The sequence below is a fragment of the Schistocerca gregaria genome, chromosome 8 (assembly GCF_023897955.1).
Source record: "Schistocerca gregaria isolate iqSchGreg1 chromosome 8, iqSchGreg1.2, whole genome shotgun sequence".
NCBI classification, from domain to species: Eukaryota; Metazoa; Arthropoda; class Insecta; order Orthoptera; family Acrididae; genus Schistocerca; species Schistocerca gregaria.
In genome coordinates this window covers 110,307,247-110,328,687 of record NC_064927.1, presented here as the reverse complement: position 1 = coordinate 110,328,687, position 21,441 = coordinate 110,307,247, and the positions used below count along the sequence as shown (strand labels likewise).

General features: G+C 50.4%; 36 non-coding genes across 36 annotated transcripts; 24 read left to right on the top strand and 12 right to left on the bottom strand.

Annotated features, from left to right (window-relative positions):
• The first annotated feature begins 676 nt into the window (after positions 1-676).
• On the top strand, positions 677-749 carry Trnar-acg (transfer RNA arginine (anticodon ACG)). The gene has a single exon. It is a non-coding gene; the product is annotated as a tRNA-Arg (tRNA).
• A 287-nt stretch (positions 750-1,036) lies between these two features.
• Positions 1,037-1,109, top strand: Trnam-cau (transfer RNA methionine (anticodon CAU)). Its single transcript has one exon. It is a non-coding gene; the product is annotated as a tRNA-Met (tRNA).
• A 233-nt stretch (positions 1,110-1,342) lies between these two features.
• Positions 1,343-1,414, bottom strand: Trnad-guc (transfer RNA aspartic acid (anticodon GUC)). The gene has a single exon. It is a non-coding gene; the product is annotated as a tRNA-Asp (tRNA).
• Positions 1,415-2,149: 735 nt separating this feature from the next.
• Positions 2,150-2,222, top strand: Trnar-acg (transfer RNA arginine (anticodon ACG)). The gene has a single exon. It is a non-coding gene; the product is annotated as a tRNA-Arg (tRNA).
• Positions 2,223-2,508: 286 nt separating this feature from the next.
• Positions 2,509-2,580, top strand: Trnam-cau (transfer RNA methionine (anticodon CAU)). The gene has a single exon. It is a non-coding gene; the product is annotated as a tRNA-Met (tRNA).
• Positions 2,581-2,812: 232 nt separating this feature from the next.
• On the bottom strand, positions 2,813-2,884 carry Trnad-guc (transfer RNA aspartic acid (anticodon GUC)). Its single transcript has one exon. It is a non-coding gene; the product is annotated as a tRNA-Asp (tRNA).
• Positions 2,885-3,616: 732 nt separating this feature from the next.
• Positions 3,617-3,689, top strand: Trnar-acg (transfer RNA arginine (anticodon ACG)). Its single transcript has one exon. It is a non-coding gene; the product is annotated as a tRNA-Arg (tRNA).
• A 286-nt stretch (positions 3,690-3,975) lies between these two features.
• Trnam-cau (transfer RNA methionine (anticodon CAU)) lies at positions 3,976-4,047 on the top strand. The gene has a single exon. It is a non-coding gene; the product is annotated as a tRNA-Met (tRNA).
• A 232-nt stretch (positions 4,048-4,279) lies between these two features.
• On the bottom strand, positions 4,280-4,351 carry Trnad-guc (transfer RNA aspartic acid (anticodon GUC)). The gene has a single exon. It is a non-coding gene; the product is annotated as a tRNA-Asp (tRNA).
• A 732-nt stretch (positions 4,352-5,083) lies between these two features.
• Positions 5,084-5,156, top strand: Trnar-acg (transfer RNA arginine (anticodon ACG)). The gene has a single exon. It is a non-coding gene; the product is annotated as a tRNA-Arg (tRNA).
• Positions 5,157-5,442: 286 nt separating this feature from the next.
• On the top strand, positions 5,443-5,514 carry Trnam-cau (transfer RNA methionine (anticodon CAU)). The gene has a single exon. It is a non-coding gene; the product is annotated as a tRNA-Met (tRNA).
• Positions 5,515-5,746: 232 nt separating this feature from the next.
• Trnad-guc (transfer RNA aspartic acid (anticodon GUC)) lies at positions 5,747-5,818 on the bottom strand. The gene has a single exon. It is a non-coding gene; the product is annotated as a tRNA-Asp (tRNA).
• A 732-nt stretch (positions 5,819-6,550) lies between these two features.
• On the top strand, positions 6,551-6,623 carry Trnar-acg (transfer RNA arginine (anticodon ACG)). The gene has a single exon. It is a non-coding gene; the product is annotated as a tRNA-Arg (tRNA).
• A 286-nt stretch (positions 6,624-6,909) lies between these two features.
• Positions 6,910-6,981, top strand: Trnam-cau (transfer RNA methionine (anticodon CAU)). Its single transcript has one exon. It is a non-coding gene; the product is annotated as a tRNA-Met (tRNA).
• Positions 6,982-7,213: 232 nt separating this feature from the next.
• Positions 7,214-7,285, bottom strand: Trnad-guc (transfer RNA aspartic acid (anticodon GUC)). Its single transcript has one exon. It is a non-coding gene; the product is annotated as a tRNA-Asp (tRNA).
• A 732-nt stretch (positions 7,286-8,017) lies between these two features.
• On the top strand, positions 8,018-8,090 carry Trnar-acg (transfer RNA arginine (anticodon ACG)). The gene has a single exon. It is a non-coding gene; the product is annotated as a tRNA-Arg (tRNA).
• A 286-nt stretch (positions 8,091-8,376) lies between these two features.
• On the top strand, positions 8,377-8,448 carry Trnam-cau (transfer RNA methionine (anticodon CAU)). Its single transcript has one exon. It is a non-coding gene; the product is annotated as a tRNA-Met (tRNA).
• A 232-nt stretch (positions 8,449-8,680) lies between these two features.
• Trnad-guc (transfer RNA aspartic acid (anticodon GUC)) lies at positions 8,681-8,752 on the bottom strand. The gene has a single exon. It is a non-coding gene; the product is annotated as a tRNA-Asp (tRNA).
• Positions 8,753-9,484: 732 nt separating this feature from the next.
• Trnar-acg (transfer RNA arginine (anticodon ACG)) lies at positions 9,485-9,557 on the top strand. Its single transcript has one exon. It is a non-coding gene; the product is annotated as a tRNA-Arg (tRNA).
• Positions 9,558-9,843: 286 nt separating this feature from the next.
• Positions 9,844-9,915, top strand: Trnam-cau (transfer RNA methionine (anticodon CAU)). Its single transcript has one exon. It is a non-coding gene; the product is annotated as a tRNA-Met (tRNA).
• A 232-nt stretch (positions 9,916-10,147) lies between these two features.
• Trnad-guc (transfer RNA aspartic acid (anticodon GUC)) lies at positions 10,148-10,219 on the bottom strand. The gene has a single exon. It is a non-coding gene; the product is annotated as a tRNA-Asp (tRNA).
• A 732-nt stretch (positions 10,220-10,951) lies between these two features.
• Trnar-acg (transfer RNA arginine (anticodon ACG)) lies at positions 10,952-11,024 on the top strand. Its single transcript has one exon. It is a non-coding gene; the product is annotated as a tRNA-Arg (tRNA).
• Positions 11,025-11,310: 286 nt separating this feature from the next.
• On the top strand, positions 11,311-11,382 carry Trnam-cau (transfer RNA methionine (anticodon CAU)). The gene has a single exon. It is a non-coding gene; the product is annotated as a tRNA-Met (tRNA).
• Positions 11,383-11,614: 232 nt separating this feature from the next.
• Trnad-guc (transfer RNA aspartic acid (anticodon GUC)) lies at positions 11,615-11,686 on the bottom strand. Its single transcript has one exon. It is a non-coding gene; the product is annotated as a tRNA-Asp (tRNA).
• Positions 11,687-12,418: 732 nt separating this feature from the next.
• On the top strand, positions 12,419-12,491 carry Trnar-acg (transfer RNA arginine (anticodon ACG)). Its single transcript has one exon. It is a non-coding gene; the product is annotated as a tRNA-Arg (tRNA).
• A 286-nt stretch (positions 12,492-12,777) lies between these two features.
• On the top strand, positions 12,778-12,849 carry Trnam-cau (transfer RNA methionine (anticodon CAU)). The gene has a single exon. It is a non-coding gene; the product is annotated as a tRNA-Met (tRNA).
• Positions 12,850-13,081: 232 nt separating this feature from the next.
• Positions 13,082-13,153, bottom strand: Trnad-guc (transfer RNA aspartic acid (anticodon GUC)). Its single transcript has one exon. It is a non-coding gene; the product is annotated as a tRNA-Asp (tRNA).
• Positions 13,154-13,885: 732 nt separating this feature from the next.
• Positions 13,886-13,958, top strand: Trnar-acg (transfer RNA arginine (anticodon ACG)). Its single transcript has one exon. It is a non-coding gene; the product is annotated as a tRNA-Arg (tRNA).
• Positions 13,959-14,244: 286 nt separating this feature from the next.
• Positions 14,245-14,316, top strand: Trnam-cau (transfer RNA methionine (anticodon CAU)). The gene has a single exon. It is a non-coding gene; the product is annotated as a tRNA-Met (tRNA).
• A 232-nt stretch (positions 14,317-14,548) lies between these two features.
• Positions 14,549-14,620, bottom strand: Trnad-guc (transfer RNA aspartic acid (anticodon GUC)). The gene has a single exon. It is a non-coding gene; the product is annotated as a tRNA-Asp (tRNA).
• Positions 14,621-15,352: 732 nt separating this feature from the next.
• Positions 15,353-15,425, top strand: Trnar-acg (transfer RNA arginine (anticodon ACG)). The gene has a single exon. It is a non-coding gene; the product is annotated as a tRNA-Arg (tRNA).
• Positions 15,426-15,711: 286 nt separating this feature from the next.
• Positions 15,712-15,783, top strand: Trnam-cau (transfer RNA methionine (anticodon CAU)). The gene has a single exon. It is a non-coding gene; the product is annotated as a tRNA-Met (tRNA).
• A 232-nt stretch (positions 15,784-16,015) lies between these two features.
• Positions 16,016-16,087, bottom strand: Trnad-guc (transfer RNA aspartic acid (anticodon GUC)). The gene has a single exon. It is a non-coding gene; the product is annotated as a tRNA-Asp (tRNA).
• Positions 16,088-16,819: 732 nt separating this feature from the next.
• On the top strand, positions 16,820-16,892 carry Trnar-acg (transfer RNA arginine (anticodon ACG)). The gene has a single exon. It is a non-coding gene; the product is annotated as a tRNA-Arg (tRNA).
• A 286-nt stretch (positions 16,893-17,178) lies between these two features.
• On the top strand, positions 17,179-17,250 carry Trnam-cau (transfer RNA methionine (anticodon CAU)). Its single transcript has one exon. It is a non-coding gene; the product is annotated as a tRNA-Met (tRNA).
• Positions 17,251-17,482: 232 nt separating this feature from the next.
• Positions 17,483-17,554, bottom strand: Trnad-guc (transfer RNA aspartic acid (anticodon GUC)). Its single transcript has one exon. It is a non-coding gene; the product is annotated as a tRNA-Asp (tRNA).
• Between the last annotated feature and the right edge of the window lie 3,887 nt (positions 17,555-21,441).

Sequence of the window (21,441 nt, the reverse complement as noted above, 5' to 3'; positions counted from 1 at the left end):
TCACTAAGTTCGGCGGGGTGATAGTGCTGCAACTAAAAATCGGATATGCCGCCTGGCGGGGAATCGGACCGCGGTCTCCCGCGTGACAGGCGGGGATACTAACCACTATACTACCGAGGAAGACGCAGCTAGTGTCTCGAATACACAATTATGTAACTCAAATAGCTGATACATCTGAAAACTAGCCTCCTGTTGCTGTCACAGAATGCTGCTACGAAATAAAATTATGCTCACCGTGAGGCTCGAATTCACAATCCCGGCATTGCTCACGGCTACTGCTTATAGGTACCGTGGGCTAACCAACTGCGCCACTGGGACTAACAACCCAGTGCTCTCAGTTTGCGCTATTCACTTTGCTGTAAACCAGTGGTGCACACAGAAACATATGATCGCCACCTGATGCCATACGAATGCTTCGTGCTATTCTTGTTTCATATGCTACGCTTACATGCACATCAACGGGCTCTGGTCGTCGAGAAAACGCAGCAAATAGCGCGCCTTGCCTTCCGCTACCCTGTCGAACAGTGAACGCAGATGTGTGGCAAGCTCTAAGCTCTGCAGGCGCACTGTGGCCACGCAGCTGAACGAGAGCTACCTTCCTTGGGAGCTTGCTGAGCCATGGAGAACACGTGTCTTAGCGAAGTGCCCTTGTCTAGTAATCGAAACTGCTGCCAGTGGCTCTGTGGCGCAACGGATAACGCGTCTGACTACGGATCAGAAGATTCCAGGTTCGAATCCTGGCAGAGCTCGGTATTTTGTTAGTTGCGACGCGTAGCTGGGCAGTGGATTTCGTATGTCGCCGCATCGTGGAGTGCTTTGTTACTCCTGTGCATCTCGCAGCTGCATGTCGACGCGATCGTGGTAAATATCGCTGCCTGCAAGCGTCAGCGTAGCGTCAGTCGAGCAAAGTCGAGACAAGTCAAGCTGAGAGCTGTACGAGATGATACGCAACTAAGGACAGGCGTGTGAAAGCGACGCAGGCAACACTTTCCAAGTGTCTCTCTTCACGTAGCGAAGAGACAGAGCATCAACGCACAGCAGAGTGGCGCAGTGGAAGCGTGCTGGGCCCATAAACCCAGAGGTCCGTGGATCGAAACCACGCTCTGCTAAAATTATTTTATTTGCAGACTGTGCCGAGCTCGATTATTACGCCCAGAGCGACTGCTGGGGTGTTTTGATTCAGATTCAACAGCAAACCTCGTAATTCTCCTCGTGTGAAGAATGCGAGAACCACTTCCTAAATTGTAGCCTTTGTTTATGTTTTTTGCACCACCTATACTCCTTGATCTTCCGACCCACGCACGAGCAACACTCTAGCAGGTTTGTGAGATAAAAATCGCATCTCCCCGGCGGGGAATCGAACCCCGGTCTCCCGCGTGACAGGCGGGGATACTAACCACTATACTACCGAGGATGAGCTGTAGGCAGTTGCCAGTGTGATAGACCACATGGTGCTAATAGCCGCCAACGTCCTTCACTAAGTTCGGCGGGTGATAGTGCTGCAACTAAAAATCGGATATGCCGCCTGGCGGGGAATCGGACCGCGGTCTCCCGCGTGACAGGCGGGGGATACTAACCACTATTACTACCGAGGAAGACGCAGCTAGTGTCTCGAATACACAATTATGTAACTCAAATAGCTGATACATCTGAAAACTAGCCTCCTGTTGCTGTCACAGAATGCTGCTACGAAATAAAATTATGCTCACCGTGAGGCTCGAATTCACAATCCCGGCATTGCTCACGGCTACTGCTTATAGGTACCGTGGGCTAACCAACTGCGCCACTGGGACTACAACCCAGTGCTCTCAGTTTGCGCTATTCACTTTGCTGTAAACCAGTGGTGCACACAGAAACATATGATCGCCACCTGATGCCATACGAATGCTTCGTGCTATTCTTGTTTCATATGCTACGCTTACATGCACATCAACGGGCTCTGGTCGTCGAGAAAACGCAGCAAATAGCGCGCCTTGCCTTCCGCTACCTGTCGAACAGTGAACGCAGATGTGTGGCAAGCTCTAAGCTCTGCAGGCGCACTGTGGCCACGCAGCTGAACGAGAGCTACCTTCCTTGGGAGCTTGCTGAGCCATGGAGAACACGTGTCTCAGCGAAGTGCCCTTGTCTAGTAATCGAAACTGCTGCCAGTGGCTCTGTGGCGCAACGGATAACGCGTCTGACTACGGATCAGAAGATTCCAGGTTCGAATCCTGGCAGAGTCGGTATTTTGTTAGTTGCGACGCGTAGCTGGGCAGTGGATTTCGTATGTCGCCGCATCGTGGAGTGCTTTGTTACTCCTGTGCATCTCGCAGCTGCATGTCGACGCGATCGTGGTAAATATCGCTGCCTGCAAGCGTCAGCGTAGCGTCAGTCGAGCAAAGTCGAGACAAGTCAAGCTGAGAGCTGTACGAGATGATACGCAACTAAGGACAGGCGTGTGAAAGCGACGCAGGCAACACTTTCCAAGTGTCTCTCTTCACGTAGCGAAGAGACAGAGCATCAACGCACAGCAGAGTGGCGCAGTGGAAGCGTGCTGGGCCCATAACCCAGAGGTCCGTGGATCGAAACCACGCTCTGCTAAAATTATTTTATTTGCAGACTGTGCCGAGCTCGATTATTACGCCCAGAGCGACTGCTGGGGTGTTTTGATTCAGATTCAACAGCAAACCTCGTAATTCTCCTCGTGTGAAGAATGCGAGAACCACTTCCTAAATTGTAGCCTTTGTTTATGTTTTTGCACCACCTATACTCCTTGATCTTCCGACCCACGCACGAGCAACACTCTAGCAGGTTTGTGAGATAAAAATCGCATCTCCCCGGCGGGGAATCGAACCCCGGTCTCCCGCGTGACAGGCGGGGATACTAACCACTATACTACCGAGGATGAGCTGTAGGCAGTTGCCAGTGTGATAGACACATGGTGCTAATAGCCGCCAACGTCCTTCACTAAGTTCGGCGGGTGATAGTGCTGCAACTAAAAATCGGATATGCCGCCTGGCGGGGAATCGGACCGCGGTCTCCCGCGTGACAGGCGGGGATACTAACCACTATACTACCGAGGAAGACGCAGCTAGTGTCTCGAATACACAATTATGTAACTCAAATAGCTGATACATCTGAAAACTAGCCTCCTGTTGCTGTCACAGAATGCTGCTACGAAATAAAATTATGCTCACCGTGAGGCTCGAATTCACAATCCCGGCATTGCTCACGGCTACTGCTTATAGGTACCGTGGGCTAACCAACTGCGCCACTGGGACTACAACCCAGTGCTCTCAGTTTGCGCTATTCACTTTGCTGTAAACCAGTGGTGCACACAGAAACATATGATCGCCACCTGATGCCATACGAATGCTTCGTGCTATTCTTGTTTCATATGCTACGCTTACATGCACATCAACGGGCTCTGGTCGTCGAGAAAACGCAGCAAATAGCGCGCCTTGCCTTCCGCTACCTGTCGAACAGTGAACGCAGATGTGTGGCAAGCTCTAAGCTCTGCAGGCGCACTGTGGCCACGCAGCTGAACGAGAGCTACCTTCCTTGGGAGCTTGCTGAGCCATGGAGAACACGTGTCTTAGCGAAGTGCCCTTGTCTAGTAATCGAAACTGCTGCCAGTGGCTCTGTGGCGCAACGGATAACGCGTCTGACTACGGATCAGAAGATTCCAGGTTCGAATCCTGGCAGAGTCGGTATTTTGTTAGTTGCGACGCGTAGCTGGGCAGTGGATTTCGTATGTCGCCGCATCGTGGAGTGCTTTGTTACTCCTGTGCATCTCGCAGCTGCATGTCGACGCGATCGTGGTAAATATCGCTGCCTGCAAGCGTCAGCGTAGCGTCAGTCGAGCAAAGTCGAGACAAGTCAAGCTGAGAGCTGTACGAGATGATACGCAACTAAGGACAGGCGTGTGAAAGCGACGCAGGCAACACTTTCCAAGTGTCTCTCTTCACGTAGCGAAGAGACAGAGCATCAACGCACAGCAGAGTGGCGCAGTGGAAGCGTGCTGGGCCCATAACCCAGAGGTCCGTGGATCGAAACCACGCTCTGCTAAAATTATTTTATTTGCAGACTGTGCCGAGCTCGATTATTACGCCCAGAGCGACTGCTGGGGTGTTTTGATTCAGATTCAACAGCAAACCTCGTAATTCTCCTCGTGTGAAGAATGCGAGAACCACTTCCTAAATTGTAGCCTTTGTTTATGTTTTTGCACCACCTATACTCCTTGATCTTCCGACCCACGCACGAGCAACACTCTAGCAGGTTTGTGAGATAAAAATCGCATCTCCCCGGCGGGGAATCGAACCCCGGTCTCCCGCGTGACAGGCGGGGATACTAACCACTATACTACCGAGGATGAGCTGTAGGCAGTTGCCAGTGTGATAGACACATGGTGCTAATAGCCGCCAACGTCCTTCACTAAGTTCGGCGGGTGATAGTGCTGCAACTAAAAATCGGATATGCCGCCTGGCGGGGAATCGGACCGCGGTCTCCCGCGTGACAGGCGGGGATACTAACCACTATACTACCGAGGAAGACGCAGCTAGTGTCTCGAATACACAATTATGTAACTCAAATAGCTGATACATCTGAAAACTAGCCTCCTGTTGCTGTCACAGAATGCTGCTACGAAATAAAATTATGCTCACCGTGAGGCTCGAATTCACAATCCCGGCATTGCTCACGGCTACTGCTTATAGGTACCGTGGGCTAACCAACTGCGCCACTGGGACTACAACCCAGTGCTCTCAGTTTGCGCTATTCACTTTGCTGTAAACCAGTGGTGCACACAGAAACATATGATCGCCACCTGATGCCATACGAATGCTTCGTGCTATTCTTGTTTCATATGCTACGCTTACATGCACATCAACGGGCTCTGGTCGTCGAGAAAACGCAGCAAATAGCGCGCCTTGCCTTCCGCTACCTGTCGAACAGTGAACGCAGATGTGTGGCAAGCTCTAAGCTCTGCAGGCGCACTGTGGCCACGCAGCTGAACGAGAGCTACCTTCCTTGGGAGCTTGCTGAGCCATGGAGAACACGTGTCTTAGCGAAGTGCCCTTGTCTAGTAATCGAAACTGCTGCCAGTGGCTCTGTGGCGCAACGGATAACGCGTCTGACTACGGATCAGAAGATTCCAGGTTCGAATCCTGGCAGAGTCGGTATTTTGTTAGTTGCGACGCGTAGCTGGGCAGTGGATTTCGTATGTCGCCGCATCGTGGAGTGCTTTGTTACTCCTGTGCATCTCGCAGCTGCATGTCGACGCGATCGTGGTAAATATCGCTGCCTGCAAGCGTCAGCGTAGCGTCAGTCGAGCAAAGTCGAGACAAGTCAAGCTGAGAGCTGTACGAGATGATACGCAACTAAGGACAGGCGTGTGAAAGCGACGCAGGCAACACTTTCCAAGTGTCTCTCTTCACGTAGCGAAGAGACAGAGCATCAACGCACAGCAGAGTGGCGCAGTGGAAGCGTGCTGGGCCCATAACCCAGAGGTCCGTGGATCGAAACCACGCTCTGCTAAAATTATTTTATTTGCAGACTGTGCCGAGCTCGATTATTACGCCCAGAGCGACTGCTGGGGTGTTTTGATTCAGATTCAACAGCAAACCTCGTAATTCTCCTCGTGTGAAGAATGCGAGAACCACTTCCTAAATTGTAGCCTTTGTTTATGTTTTTGCACCACCTATACTCCTTGATCTTCCGACCCACGCACGAGCAACACTCTAGCAGGTTTGTGAGATAAAAATCGCATCTCCCCGGCGGGGAATCGAACCCCGGTCTCCCGCGTGACAGGCGGGGATACTAACCACTATACTACCGAGGATGAGCTGTAGGCAGTTGCCAGTGTGATAGACACATGGTGCTAATAGCCGCCAACGTCCTTCACTAAGTTCGGCGGGTGATAGTGCTGCAACTAAAAATCGGATATGCCGCCTGGCGGGGAATCGGACCGCGGTCTCCCGCGTGACAGGCGGGGATACTAACCACTATACTACCGAGGAAGACGCAGCTAGTGTCTCGAATACACAATTATGTAACTCAAATAGCTGATACATCTGAAAACTAGCCTCCTGTTGCTGTCACAGAATGCTGCTACGAAATAAAATTATGCTCACCGTGAGGCTCGAATTCACAATCCCGGCATTGCTCACGGCTACTGCTTATAGGTACCGTGGGCTAACCAACTGCGCCACTGGGACTACAACCCAGTGCTCTCAGTTTGCGCTATTCACTTTGCTGTAAACCAGTGGTGCACACAGAAACATATGATCGCCACCTGATGCCATACGAATGCTTCGTGCTATTCTTGTTTCATATGCTACGCTTACATGCACATCAACGGGCTCTGGTCGTCGAGAAAACGCAGCAAATAGCGCGCCTTGCCTTCCGCTACCTGTCGAACAGTGAACGCAGATGTGTGGCAAGCTCTAAGCTCTGCAGGCGCACTGTGGCCACGCAGCTGAACGAGAGCTACCTTCCTTGGGAGCTTGCTGAGCCATGGAGAACACGTGTCTTAGCGAAGTGCCCTTGTCTAGTAATCGAAACTGCTGCCAGTGGCTCTGTGGCGCAACGGATAACGCGTCTGACTACGGATCAGAAGATTCCAGGTTCGAATCCTGGCAGAGTCGGTATTTTGTTAGTTGCGACGCGTAGCTGGGCAGTGGATTTCGTATGTCGCCGCATCGTGGAGTGCTTTGTTACTCCTGTGCATCTCGCAGCTGCATGTCGACGCGATCGTGGTAAATATCGCTGCCTGCAAGCGTCAGCGTAGCGTCAGTCGAGCAAAGTCGAGACAAGTCAAGCTGAGAGCTGTACGAGATGATACGCAACTAAGGACAGGCGTGTGAAAGCGACGCAGGCAACACTTTCCAAGTGTCTCTCTTCACGTAGCGAAGAGACAAAGCATCAACGCACAGCAGAGTGGCGCAGTGGAAGCGTGCTGGGCCCATAACCCAGAGGTCCGTGGATCGAAACCACGCTCTGCTAAAATTATTTTATTTGCAGACTGTGCCGAGCTCGATTATTACGCCCAGAGCGACTGCTGGGGTGTTTTGATTCAGATTCAACAGCAAACCTCGTAATTCTCCTCGTGTGAAGAATGCGAGAACCACTTCCTAAATTGTAGCCTTTGTTTATGTTTTTGCACCACCTATACTCCTTGATCTTCCGACCCACGCACGAGCAACACTCTAGCAGGTTTGTGAGATAAAAATCGCATCTCCCCGGCGGGGAATCGAACCCCGGTCTCCCGCGTGACAGGCGGGGATACTAACCACTATACTACCGAGGATGAGCTGTAGGCAGTTGCCAGTGTGATAGACACATGGTGCTAATAGCCGCCAACGTCCTTCACTAAGTTCGGCGGGTGATAGTGCTGCAACTAAAAATCGGATATGCCGCCTGGCGGGGAATCGGACCGCGGTCTCCCGCGTGACAGGCGGGGATACTAACCACTATACTACCGAGGAAGACGCAGCTAGTGTCTCGAATACACAATTATGTAACTCAAATAGCTGATACATCTGAAAACTAGCCTCCTGTTGCTGTCACAGAATGCTGCTACGAAATAAAATTATGCTCACCGTGAGGCTCGAATTCACAATCCCGGCATTGCTCACGGCTACTGCTTATAGGTACCGTGGGCTAACCAACTGCGCCACTGGGACTACAACCCAGTGCTCTCAGTTTGCGCTATTCACTTTGCTGTAAACCAGTGGTGCACACAGAAACATATGATCGCCACCTGATGCCATACGAATGCTTCGTGCTATTCTTGTTTCATATGCTACGCTTACATGCACATCAACGGGCTCTGGTCGTCGAGAAAACGCAGCAAATAGCGCGCCTTGCCTTCCGCTACCTGTCGAACAGTGAACGCAGATGTGTGGCAAGCTCTAAGCTCTGCAGGCGCACTGTGGCCACGCAGCTGAACGAGAGCTACCTTCCTTGGGAGCTTGCTGAGCCATGGAGAACACGTGTCTTAGCGAAGTGCCCTTGTCTAGTAATCGAAACTGCTGCCAGTGGCTCTGTGGCGCAACGGATAACGCGTCTGACTACGGATCAGAAGATTCCAGGTTCGAATCCTGGCAGAGTCGGTATTTTGTTAGTTGCGACGCGTAGCTGGGCAGTGGATTTCGTATGTCGCCGCATCGTGGAGTGCTTTGTTACTCCTGTGCATCTCGCAGCTGCATGTCGACGCGATCGTGGTAAATATCGCTGCCTGCAAGCGTCAGCGTAGCGTCAGTCGAGCAAAGTCGAGACAAGTCAAGCTGAGAGCTGTACGAGATGATACGCAACTAAGGACAGGCGTGTGAAAGCGACGCAGGCAACACTTTCCAAGTGTCTCTCTTCACGTAGCGAAGAGGCAGAGCATCAACGCACAGCAGAGTGGCGCAGTGGAAGCGTGCTGGGCCCATAACCCAGAGGTCCGTGGATCGAAACCACGCTCTGCTAAAATTATTTTATTTGCAGACTGTGCCGAGCTCGATTATTACGCCCAGAGCGACTGCTGGGGTGTTTTGATTCAGATTCAACAGCAAACCTCGTAATTCTCCTCGTGTGAAGAATGCGAGAACCACTTCCTAAATTGTAGCCTTTGTTTATGTTTTTGCACCACCTATACTCCTTGATCTTCCGACCCACGCACGAGCAACACTCTAGCAGGTTTGTGAGATAAAAATCGCATCTCCCCGGCGGGGAATCGAACCCCGGTCTCCCGCGTGACAGGCGGGGATACTAACCACTATACTACCGAGGATGAGCTGTAGGCAGTTGCCAGTGTGATAGACACATGGTGCTAATAGCCGCCAACGTCCTTCACTAAGTTCGGCGGGTGATAGTGCTGCAACTAAAAATCGGATATGCCGCCTGGCGGGGAATCGGACCGCGGTCTCCCGCGTGACAGGCGGGGATACTAACCACTATACTACCGAGGAAGACGCAGCTAGTGTCTCGAATACACAATTATGTAACTCAAATAGCTGATACATCTGAAAACTAGCCTCCTGTTGCTGTCACAGAATGCTGCTACGAAATAAAATTATGCTCACCGTGAGGCTCGAATTCACAATCCCGGCATTGCTCACGGCTACTGCTTATAGGTACCGTGGGCTAACCAACTGCGCCACTGGGACTACAACCCAGTGCTCTCAGTTTGCGCTATTCACTTTGCTGTAAACCAGTGGTGCACACAGAAACATATGATCGCCACCTGATGCCATACGAATGCTTCGTGCTATTCTTGTTTCATATGCTACGCTTACATGCACATCAACGGGCTCTGGTCGTCGAGAAAACGCAGCAAATAGCGCGCCTTGCCTTCCGCTACCTGTCGAACAGTGAACGCAGATGTGTGGCAAGCTCTAAGCTCTGCAGGCGCACTGTGGCCACGCAGCTGAACGAGAGCTACCTTCCTTGGGAGCTTGCTGAGCCATGGAGAACACGTGTCTTAGCGAAGTGCCCTTGTCTAGTAATCGAAACTGCTGCCAGTGGCTCTGTGGCGCAACGGATAACGCGTCTGACTACGGATCAGAAGATTCCAGGTTCGAATCCTGGCAGAGTCGTTATTTTGTTAGTTGCGACGCGTAGCTGGGCAGTGGATTTCGTATGTCGCCGCATCGTGGAGTGCTTTGTTACTCCTGTGCATCTCGCAGCTGCATGTCGACGCGATCGTGGTAAATATCGCTGCCTGCAAGCGTCAGCGTAGCGTCAGTCGAGCAAAGTCGAGACAAGTCAAGCTGAGAGCTGTACGAGATGATACGCAACTAAGGACAGGCGTGTGAAAGCGACGCAGGCAACACTTTCCAAGTGTCTCTCTTCACGTAGCGAAGAGACAGAGCATCAACGCACAGCAGAGTGGCGCAGTGGAAGCGTGCTGGGCCCATAACCCAGAGGTCCGTGGATCGAAACCACGCTCTGCTAAAATTATTTTATTTGCAGACTGTGCCGAGCTCGATTATTACGCCCAGAGCGACTGCTGGGGTGTTTTGATTCAGATTCAACAGCAAACCTCGTAATTCTCCTCGTGTGAAGAATGCGAGAACCACTTCCTAAATTGTAGCCTTTGTTTATGTTTTTGCACCACCTATACTCCTTGATCTTCCGACCCACGCACGAGCAACACTCTAGCAGGTTTGTGAGATAAAAATCGCATCTCCCCGGCGGGGAATCGAACCCCGGTCTCCCGCGTGACAGGCGGGGATACTAACCACTATACTACCGAGGATGAGCTGTAGGCAGTTGCCAGTGTGATAGACACATGGTGCTAATAGCCGCCAACGTCCTTCACTAAGTTCGGCGGGTGATAGTGCTGCAACTAAAAATCGGATATGCCGCCTGGCGGGGAATCGGACCGCGGTCTCCCGCGTGACAGGCGGGGATACTAACCACTATACTACCGAGGAAGACGCAGCTAGTGTCTCGAATACACAATTATGTAACTCAAATAGCTGATACATCTGAAAACTAGCCTCCTGTTGCTGTCACAGAATGCTGCTACGAAATAAAATTATGCTCACCGTGAGGCTCGAATTCACAATCCCGGCATTGCTCACGGCTACTGCTTATAGGTACCGTGGGCTAACCAACTGCGCCACTGGGACTACAACCCAGTGCTCTCAGTTTGCGCTATTCACTTTGCTGTAAACCAGTGGTGCACACAGAAACATATGATCGCCACCTGATGCCATACGAATGCTTCGTGCTATTCTTGTTTCATATGCTACGCTTACATGCACATCAACGGGCTCTGGTCGTCGAGAAAACGCAGCAAATAGCGCGCCTTGCCTTCCGCTACCTGTCGAACAGTGAACGCAGATGTGTGGCAAGCTCTAAGCTCTGCAGGCGCACTGTGGCCACGCAGCTGAACGAGAGCTACCTTCCTTGGGAGCTTGCTGAGCCATGGAGAACACGTGTCTTAGCGAAGTGCCCTTGTCTAGTAATCGAAACTGCTGCCAGTGGCTCTGTGGCGCAACGGATAACGCGTCTGACTACGGATCAGAAGATTCCAGGTTCGAATCCTGGCAGAGTCGTTATTTTGTTAGTTGCGACGCGTAGCTGGGCAGTGGATTTCGTATGTCGCCGCATCGTGGAGTGCTTTGTTACTCCTGTGCATCTCGCAGCTGCATGTCGACGCGATCGTGGTAAATATCGCTGCCTGCAAGCGTCAGCGTAGCGTCAGTCGAGCAAAGTCGAGACAAGTCAAGCTGAGAGCTGTACGAGATGATACGCAACTAAGGACAGGCGTGTGAAAGCGACGCAGGCAACACTTTCCAAGTGTCTCTCTTCACGTAGCGAAGAGACAGAGCATCAACGCACAGCAGAGTGGCGCAGTGGAAGCGTGCTGGGCCCATAACCCAGAGGTCCGTGGATCGAAACCACGCTCTGCTAAAATTATTTTATTTGCAGACTGTGCCGAGCTCGATTATTACGCCCAGAGCGACTGCTGGGGTGTTTTGATTCAGATTCAACAGCAAACCTCGTAATTCTCCTCGTGTGAAGAATGCGAGAACCACTTCCTAAATTGTAGCCTTTGTTTATGTTTTTGCACCACCTATACTCCTTGATCTTCCGACCCACGCACGAGCAACACTCTAGCAGGTTTGTGAGATAAAAATCGCATCTCCCCGGCGGGGAATCGAACCCCGGTCTCCCGCGTGACAGGCGGGGATACTAACCACTATACTACCGAGGATGAGCTGTAGGCAGTTGCCAGTGTGATAGACACATGGTGCTAATAGCCGCCAACGTCCTTCACTAAGTTCGGCGGGTGATAGTGCTGCAACTAAAAATCGGATATGCCGCCTGGCGGGGAATCGGACCGCGGTCTCCCGCGTGACAGGCGGGGATACTAACCACTATACTACCGAGGAAGACGCAGCTAGTGTCTCGAATACACAATTATGTAACTCAAATAGCTGATACATCTGAAAACTAGCCTCCTGTTGCTGTCACAGAATGCTGCTACGAAATAAAATTATGCTCACCGTGAGGCTCGAATTCACAATCCCGGCATTGCTCACGGCTACTGCTTATAGGTACCGTGGGCTAACCAACTGCGCCACTGGGACTACAACCCAGTGCTCTCAGTTTGCGCTATTCACTTTGCTGTAAACCAGTGGTGCACACAGAAACATATGATCGCCACCTGATGCCATACGAATGCTTCGTGCTATTCTTGTTTCATATGCTACGCTTACATGCACATCAACGGGCTCTGGTCGTCGAGAAAACGCAGCAAATAGCGCGCCTTGCCTTCCGCTACCTGTCGAACAGTGAACGCAGATGTGTGGCAAGCTCTAAGCTCTGCAGGCGCACTGTGGCCACGCAGCTGAACGAGAGCTACCTTCCTTGGGAGCTTGCTGAGCCATGGAGAACACGTGTCTTAGCGAAGTGCCCTTGTCTAGTAATCGAAACTGCTGCCAGTGGCTCTGTGGCGCAACGGATAACGCGTCTGACTACGGATCAGAAGATTCCAGGTTCGAATCCTGGCAGAGTCGTTATTTTGTTAGTTGCGACGCGTAGCTGGGCAGTGGATTTCGTATGTCGCCGCATCGTGGAGTGCTTTGTTACTCCTGTGCATCTCGCAGCTGCATGTCGACGCGATCGTGGTAAATATCGCTGCCTGCAAGCGTCAGCGTAGCGTCAGTCGAGCAAAGTCGAGACAAGTCAAGCTGAGAGCTGTACGAGATGATACGCAACTAAGGACAGGCGTGTGAAAGCGACGCAGGCAACACTTTCCAAGTGTCTCTCTTCACGTAGCGAAGAGACAGAGCATCAACGCACAGCAGAGTGGCGCAGTGGAAGCGTGCTGGGCCCATAACCCAGAGGTCCGTGGATCGAAACCACGCTCTGCTAAAATTATTTTATTTGCAGACTGTGCCGAGCTCGATTATTACGCCCAGAGCGACTGCTGGGGTGTTTTGATTCAGATTCAACAGCAAACCTCGTAATTCTCCTCGTGTGAAGAATGCGAGAACCACTTCCTAAATTGTAGCCTTTGTTTATGTTTTTGCACCACCTATACTCCTTGATCTTCCGACCCACGCACGAGCAACACTCTAGCAGGTTTGTGAGATAAAAATCGCATCTCCCCGGCGGGGAATCGAACCCCGGTCTCCCGCGTGACAGGCGGGGATACTAACCACTATACTACCGAGGATGAGCTGTAGGCAGTTGCCAGTGTGATAGACACATGGTGCTAATAGCCGCCAACGTCCTTCACTAAGTTCGGCGGGTGATAGTGCTGCAACTAAAAATCGGATATGCCGCCTGGCGGGGAATCGGACCGCGGTCTCCCGCGTGACAGGCGGGGATACTAACCACTATACTACCGAGGAAGACGCAGCTAGTGTCTCGAATACACAATTATGTAACTCAAATAGCTGATACATCTGAAAACTAGCCTCCTGTTGCTGTCACAGAATGCTGCTACGAAATAAAATTATGCTCACCGTGAGGCTCGAATTCACAATCCCGGCATTGCTCACGGCTACTGCTTATAGGTACCGTGGGCTAACCAACTGCGCCACTGGGACTACAACCCAGTGCTCTCAGTTTGCGCTATTCACTTTGCTGTAAACCAGTGGTGCACACAGAAACATATGATCGCCACCTGATGCCATACGAATGCTTCGTGCTATTCTTGTTTCATATGCTACGCTTACATGCACATCAACGGGCTCTGGTCGTCGAGAAAACGCAGCAAATAGCGCGCCTTGCCTTCCGCTACCTGTCGAACAGTGAACGCAGATGTGTGGCAAGCTCTAAGCTCTGCAGGCGCACTGTGGCCACGCAGCTGAACGAGAGCTACCTTCCTTGGGAGCTTGCTGAGCCATGGAGAACACGTGTCTTAGCGAAGTGCCCTTGTCTAGTAATCGAAACTGCTGCCAGTGGCTCTGTGGCGCAACGGATAACGCGTCTGACTACGGATCAGAAGATTCCAGGTTCGAATCCTGGCAGAGTCGTTATTTTGTTAGTTGCGACGCGTAGCTGGGCAGTGGATTTCGTATGTCGCCGCATCGTGGAGTGCTTTGTTACTCCTGTGCATCTCGCAGCTGCATGTCGACGCGATCGTGGTAAATATCGCTGCCTGCAAGCGTCAGCGTAGCGTCAGTCGAGCAAAGTCGAGACAAGTCAAGCTGAGAGCTGTACGAGATGATACGCAACTAAGGACAGGCGTGTGAAAGCGACGCAGGCAACACTTTCCAAGTGTCTCTCTTCACGTAGCGAAGAGACAGAGCATCAACGCACAGCAGAGTGGCGCAGTGGAAGCGTGCTGGGCCCATAACCCAGAGGTCCGTGGATCGAAACCACGCTCTGCTAAAATTATTTTATTTGCAGACTGTGCCGAGCTCGATTATTACGCCCAGAGCGACTGCTGGGGTGTTTTGATTCAGATTCAACAGCAAACCTCGTAATTCTCCTCGTGTGAAGAATGCGAGAACCACTTCCTAAATTGTAGCCTTTGTTTATGTTTTTGCACCACCTATACTCCTTGATCTTCCGACCCACGCACGAGCAACACTCTAGCAGGTTTGTGAGATAAAAATCGCATCTCCCCGGCGGGGAATCGAACCCCGGTCTCCCGCGTGACAGGCGGGGATACTAACCACTATACTACCGAGGATGAGCTGTAGGCAGTTGCCAGTGTGATAGACACATGGTGCTAATAGCCGCCAACGTCCTTCACTAAGTTCGGCGGGTGATAGTGCTGCAACTAAAAATCGGATATGCCGCCTGGCGGGGAATCGGACCGCGGTCTCCCGCGTGACAGGCGGGGATACTAACCACTATACTACCGAGGAAGACGCAGCTAGTGTCTCGAATACACAATTATGTAACTCAAATAGCTGATACATCTGAAAACTAGCCTCCTGTTGCTGTCACAGAATGCTGCTACGAAATAAAATTATGCTCACCGTGAGGCTCGAATTCACAATCCCGGCATTGCTCACGGCTACTGCTTATAGGTACCGTGGGCTAACCAACTGCGCCACTGGGACTACAACCCAGTGCTCTCAGTTTGCGCTATTCACTTTGCTGTAAACCAGTGGTGCACACAGAAACATATGATCGCCACCTGATGCCATACGAATGCTTCGTGCTATTCTTGTTTCATATGCTACGCTTACATGCACATCAACGGGCTCTGGTCGTCGAGAAAACGCAGCAAATAGCGCGCCTTGCCTTCCGCTACCTGTCGAACAGTGAACGCAGATGTGTGGCAAGCTCTAAGCTCTGCAGGCGCACTGTGGCCACGCAGCTGAACGAGAGCTACCTTCCTTGGGAGCTTGCTGAGCCATGGAGAACACGTGTCTTAGCGAAGTGCCCTTGTCTAGTAATCGAAACTGCTGCCAGTGGCTCTGTGGCGCAACGGATAACGCGTCTGACTACGGATCAGAAGATTCCAGGTTCGAATCCTGGCAGAGTCGGTATTTTGTTAGTTGCGACGCGTAGCTGGGCAGTGGATTTCGTATGTCGCCGCATCGTGGAGTGCTTTGTTACTCCTGTGCATCTCGCAGCTGCATGTCGACGCGATCGTGGTAAATATCGCTGCCTGCAAGCGTCAGCGTAGCGTCAGTCGAGCAAAGTCGAGACAAGTCAAGCTGAGAGCTGTACGAGATGATACGCAACTAAGGACAGGCGTGTGAAAGCGACGCAGGCAACACTTTCCAAGTGTCTCTCTTCACGTAGCGAAGAGACAGAGCATCAACGCACAGCAGAGTGGCGCAGTGGAAGCGTGCTGGGCCCATAACCCAGAGGTCCGTGGATCGAAACCACGCTCTGCTAAAATTATTTTATTTGCAGACTGTGCCGAGCTCGATTATTACGCCCAGAGCGACTGCTGGGGTGTTTTGATTCAGATTCAACAGCAAACCTCGTAATTCTCCTCGTGTGAAGAATGCGAGAACCACTTCCTAAATTGTAGCCTTTGTTTATGTTTTTGCACCACCTATACTCCTTGATCTTCCGACCCACGCACGAGCAACACTCTAGCAGGTTTGTGAGATAAAAATCGCATCTCCCCGGCGGGGAATCGAACCCCGGTCTCCCGCGTGACAGGCGGGGATACTAACCACTATACTACCGAGGATGAGCTGTAGGCAGTTGCCAGTGTGATAGACACATGGTGCTAATAGCCGCCAACGTCCTTCACTAAGTTCGGCGGGTGATAGTGCTGCAACTAAAAATCGGATATGCCGCCTGGCGGGGAATCGGACCGCGGTCTCCCGCGTGACAGGCGGGGATACTAACCACTATACTACCGAGGAAGACGCAGCTAGTGTCTCGAATACACAATTATGTAACTCAAATAGCTGATACATCTGAAAACTAGCCTCCTGTTGCTGTCACAGAATGCTGCTACGAAATAAAATTATGCTCACCGTGAGGCTCGAATTCACAATCCCGGCATTGCTCACGGCTACTGCTTATAGGTACCGTGGGCTAACCAACTGCGCCACTGGGACTACAACCCAGTGCTCTCAGTTTGCGCTATTCACTTTGCTGTAAACCAGTGGTGCACACAGAAACATATGATCGCCACCTGATGCCATACGAATGCTTCGTGCTATTCTTGTTTCATATGCTACGCTTACATGCACATCAACGGGCTCTGGTCGTCGAGAAAACGCAGCAAATAGCGCGCCTTGCCTTCCGCTACCTGTCGAACAGTGAACGCAGATGTGTGGCAAGCTCTAAGCTCTGCAGGCGCACTGTGGCCACGCAGCTGAACGAGAGCTACCTTCCTTGGGAGCTTGCTGAGCCATGGAGAACACGTGTCTTAGCGAAGTGCCCTTGTCTAGTAATCGAAACTGCTGCCAGTGGCTCTGTGGCGCAACGGATATCGCGTCTGACTACGGATCAGAAGATTCCAGGTTCGAATCCTGGCAGAGTCGTTATTTTGTTAGTTGCGACGCGTAGCTGGGCAGTGGATTTCGTATGTCGCCGCATCGTGGAGTGCTTTGTTACTCCTGTGCATCTCGCAGCTGCATGTCGACGCGATCGTGGTAAATATCGCTGCCTGCAAGCGTCAGCGTAGCGTCAGTCGAGCAAAGTCGAGACAAGTCAAGCTGAGAGCTGTACGAGATGATACGCAACTAAGGACAGGCGTGTGAAAGCGACGCAGGCAACACTTTCCAAGTGTCTCTCTTCACGTAGCGAAGAGACAGAGCATCAACGCACAGCAGAGTGGCGCAGTGGAAGCGTGCTGGGCCCATAACCCAGAGGTCCGTGGATCGAAACCACGCTCTGCTAAAATTATTTTATTTGCAGACTGTGCCGAGCTCGATTATTACGCCCAGAGCGACTGCTGGGGTGTTTTGATTCAGATTCAACAGCAAACCTCGTAATTCTCCTCGTGTGAAGAATGCGAGAACCACTTCCTAAATTGTAGCCTTTGTTTATGTTTTTGCACCACCTATACTCCTTGATCTTCCGACCCACGCACGAGCAACACTCTAGCAGGTTTGTGAGATAAAAATCGCATCTCCCCGGCGGGGAATCGAACCCCGGTCTCCCGCGTGACAGGCGGGGATACTAACCACTATACTACCGAGGATGAGCTGTAGGCAGTTGCCAGTGTGATAGACACATGGTGCTAATAGCCGCCAACGTCCTTCACTAAGTTCGGCGGGTGATAGTGCTGCAACTAAAAATCGGATATGCCGCCTGGCGGGGAATCGGACCGCGGTCTCCCGCGTGACAGGCGGGGATACTAACCACTATACTACCGAGGAAGACGCAACTAGTGTCTCGAATACACAATTATGTAACTCAAATAGCTGATACATCTGAAAACTAGCCTCCTGTTGCTGTCACAGAATGCTGCTACGAAATAAAATTATGCTCACCGTGAGGCTCGAATTCACAATCCCGGCATTGCTCACGGCTACTGCTTATAGGTACCGTGGGCTAACCAACTGCGCCACTTTTTTTTTTTTTTTTTTTTGTTTTTTTTTTTTTTTTTTTTTATTTAGGGCCTCCTTCCTCCCCTTCAGCCCCGCCTTGCGCTCGCCATAAATCGCCTTCGTCGGCGTCGGCTTCATCTGCCATGATTTCTGAAGTACTTATTCTTCTGAACTATTCCGATTTCCAAACCAAAGATACTTCTAAACCTATTGCATAGTCCCGCAATGGTGACAAAGTAGAATATATATATATATTTATTTTTTTTTTAATAGAAAATGAAAAAGGAACTCTGGTCCGCTAGAAAAACAGAAGAAAATAAAATAGTCCTTGTCGTAACACTGTTCAGTATACGTCACTGTGACATTTGAAGAAGAAAAGAGAAAAAACAAAGCAATGTAGAATGAAGGAAAGAAAAAAATACTTCTTTCATCGAAGAACGACTTCTAAAAAATTCGCATATCGTTTCCTGTAATGTCTCGTCTGTGAAAGTATGTGAAACTGTAATGCCAGGTAAAGACAGAACGCCGCCTCACTCTTGGGTTCTTGCGTCTGTAAATAATGAACATAATGACCCTTCAACCAATTGACAGAGTTCCGTTTGGTGTTCGGGTACGGCACTGAATCCGGATACAGGAAATCTTCAGGTTTAATACAAAGCTGGGAAGTCCTCATAATCGTAGCCAGTTTTCGGCGAATGCATGGCCAAACTGCTTGGACAGTGGTGCACAGAAAACGATGTTCATCAGTATCAGGCAAGTTGCACGTTAGGCACAAAGGTGAGTCAGCCAAATGTAGAGCATGAAGTCGTGAATTGGTACTTATTTTACGGTTCACGACCCTGTACCAAGAGGCTTTCACTGACGTTGGTAAATCACGGCTATGTATGTTTTTCCATATCACTGGCCAGCGATGATTGGGGTATTTGTGTTCGATGTTGTTCCTGTTCTTGGTTGCCAGTAGTTTATTATAAACTAACTTCACCACGGAAAGCTCATTTTCTGGGAGAGTTGACCGTACGTAACTGAACTCAATGAAAAAGCTCTTAAAGTGAGTCAGCGCAGGCGGAATATGTTGAACAGAGACGGGAGGCTGCAGGCAGCCCGGCGCTATTTCGGTTAACAAGTGAGCCGTTAGACTGTTCGGTAACGACCTCCACCGTTTGTAGGTGGTGCATACGTACAAAGCTCGTGACTTGGAACGAACATCTGTTAAATTTAAGCCTCCATCGGTCGTGGAGAGAGTGAGCGTATCGTACTTGACTTTAAAAATGTGTCCACGTGTGACAAAATGGCCTAGAGCGGACATCATACGCTTCGCTGTCTCCTGTGGCATGGGCAGTACTTGTGCAACGTAGTTAATCTTTGAGGTGAGGTAGACATTAGCGAAGGTGACTTTCTGCAGTTCATCAAGGCTTCTTAGGTAGTGGGTCTGCATGCAAGCACGCATACTTGCCAGGAGATTCCTATAGTTCACCGCAATTGTGTGCTGTATGTTGCTCCTGTACTCAATACCAAGGCATTTCATTTTAGAAATTAGTTGCAACTGACCGTGATGGTGCAGCGAGATGCCGCGTCCTATGTTCATAATGCCAGATTTCCTGGCATTCAACTTCGCACCCGCAACAAGTTCGTAGTTTTTGACGATCTGAAGGGCTTCCTCGACTTCACCTTCGTCCATGACCAAAAATCCGACGTCATCCGCATATGCAGTACAAACAATCTTAATGCCGTGGATGGTTAATCCTTGTACACGCTGTGTCAAGGTGACAAGCAAAGGCTCAATGGCAATGGCAAACAAGGCCATCGACATAGGGCATCCCTGTCGCACTGAATTAGTAATATTAATTGATGCGCTCAGCTGGCCATTCACCATGAGTCGAGTTACTCCTTTACGAAGGAGCTCATGTATAAGATTGATAAAACGTAGTGGAAATCCCATGGCATGCATCGTCCGGATGAGAAACTGATGGTTTACTCTGTCGAATGCCTTTGAAAAGTCAAGGGAAACTAGCGCACACCGTATCTTACACGCATCTGCAATGGCTATAACGTCCCTGTATTGAGACAAATTTTGGAAGATCGTCCTACCGACACCTACACTGGTCTGGTACTGACCAATGACAGTATTCATCAACATTTTCAATCTATTAGAAATAATACGTGCTAAAATTTTGTAGTCACTGTTCAGTAAAGTAAGCGGCCGAAAATCGTCAACAGAACTGCACATTGGGCGTTTAGGGATTAAAACCACGATGCCTTCCACGAGAGCCTGAGGAACATTAAAATCTGGCCGTAAAATTTCATTAAACATACTCAACAACTTGGGCTTTAATTTGTCGCAGAAAGTAAGATAAAATTCGGCAGTGAGACCGTCGGGTCCCGGCGATTTATTTTTCGGACTTCGTGATAGCGCAGAATCCAATTCGTCTTCATCAATTTCTCGCATGAGAGTTTCGACTTCAGCAGCACCCAAAGTCCTTTGCAAGTTATTGAGTAATTCATCGTGAGTTCCATCGTCGGTATGTGTCGTTGTCAGGAGACCTGCCAAGTGATTGTGAAGTGCGTTCCGTATGTCTTGTTGCCGCGTGAGCGCAACGCCTTCACTCAACTGAAGACGAGTTATTAATCTCCGCCGCCCCCTCTTATTTTCACGAATGACGTGAAACATGGATGTCATTTCGTCGTCTATCACATTCTGGGGCCTGGACCTTATTTGAAAGCCTTCTGCCTGCTGCCGCTGAAGTTGTAATAATTTTGCCTTAATTTTTTTAATCTGCATAAAATTTTCAGGTACAGTCACATCGGACTGGTAAAGCTCCCTGAGACAAGTAAAATAAAACTCAGACGTTTGCCGTTGCCACCAGGATTTGTCCCGAGCGTAGCGTTTAAACATTTTTGATAAAGTTGGTTTGGCATGTGTTATCCACCATTCAGTAACGGAGGCATACTGTGCAACCCGTCGTTCACATGCCTCCCATGTTTCGTTAAAGACACGGTGACAGTCAACATCGTTAAGGAGAGCATTGTTAAGTTTCCAGAAACCTCTGCCGCGAAATGTGCCTTGCTTGACCATGTTAACAGTACAAATATATGCGGCATGATCGGAAAAAATTGTGGGCCAAACTTCGGATTGGAGGACTTGAGTCTTCATACACGCCGATACATAGATTCTGTCTAGCCGGCTTGCAGAGTGGTTCGTGACATGAGTGAACCCAGGTGCCGCTCCGTGCGTATGCTCCCATGTGTCAATGAGGTTCATTTCTTGGACGATACGTTCTAGTTCTCCAGATTTGTTAAAATTAGGCGTCTGGTCTTTTGGACTTAAGACACAATTGAAGTCACCCGCAAAAATTATACGATCGTAGGTTCCCCTAAAAAGTGGGACTATGGCGCTTGTGAAGAACTCAGCCCTAGCACGCCTATTGCTACTGCCGGACGGGGCGTAAACATTGATTATGCGTGTCCGATGGAAAGTGACAGCGATCCCTCTATGATCAGGCAGTTTTTCTGCGTCGGTCGCTACAATCCCTTCTTTTAA